Source organism: Bison bison, unplaced genomic scaffold (genome assembly GCF_000754665.1).
Source record: "Bison bison bison isolate TAMUID 2011002044 unplaced genomic scaffold, Bison_UMD1.0 scf7180017864317, whole genome shotgun sequence".
Taxonomy (NCBI): domain Eukaryota; kingdom Metazoa; phylum Chordata; class Mammalia; order Artiodactyla; family Bovidae; genus Bison; species Bison bison.
Window position 1 is genome coordinate 888,099 of NW_011494889.1, and position 836 is coordinate 888,934.

The window sequence follows — 836 nt, forward strand, 5'->3', positions numbered from 1 at the left end:
CGGCGCTCAGCCTTCTTCACAGTCCAACTCTCACATCCATACATGACCACTGGAAAAACCATAGCCTTGACTAGATGAACCTTTGTTGGCAAAGTAATGTCTCTGCTTTTGAATATGCTATCTAGGTTGGTCATAACTTTCCTTCCAAGGAGTAAGCATCTTTTAATTTCATGGCTGCAGTCACCATCTGCAGTGATTTTGGAGCCCAGAAAAATAAAGCCTGAATAGTATGTAAGTACATAATAAATATGTGTTGAATCAATTAATTCATCCATAGTCAATAACTTAATAAGAACACTACAACTTCCCTGTAAGTGTGAAACATGATACGAATTGTCATATAAACAACAGATTGGAGACTCTTTTAAGATGTAAAAGTACCGCTAGTAATATCAGGACACTATTATATTTTTGCTTTTTCCCTTCCAGCATTTACCTGTATCTATAACTTATCATAGGTATGATTTAGTGATTCGTAATCCTAAACACACGATTTTAAGAACGGATTTTTTCTACTTATGATGTTGTTTTCGTAATTGCCATTGATAGAGGATGCACAGGCTAAACTATTTTCCACTGCCAGAAAGCAGTATTGTTTCCAATGTCCCTGAATTATAACGCGCCAGGTAGCAAGGAGGCTCCATAGCTCAGTGGTTAGAGCACTGGTCTTGTAAACCAGGGGTCGCGAGTTCGATCCTCGCTGGGGCCTCTCACGCGCTCTTATCATTTTTAAAATCGTCCCATTGTAAATATGCCCCAAAATACAAAATGATTTCTGAAAACGTTACTTCTTGCAGGATTAAAAGTAACTGCTCCTGACATGCTTTACTGTGCTT

At 38.4% G+C, this 836-nt stretch overlaps 1 non-coding gene across 1 annotated transcript; it reads left to right on the forward strand.

Moving 5' to 3' along the window:
* The first annotated feature begins 636 nt into the window (after positions 1-636).
* On the forward strand, positions 637-709 carry TRNAT-UGU. The gene has a single exon. It is a non-coding gene; the product is annotated as a tRNA-Thr (tRNA).
* The last annotated feature ends 127 nt before the right edge of the window (positions 710-836 follow it).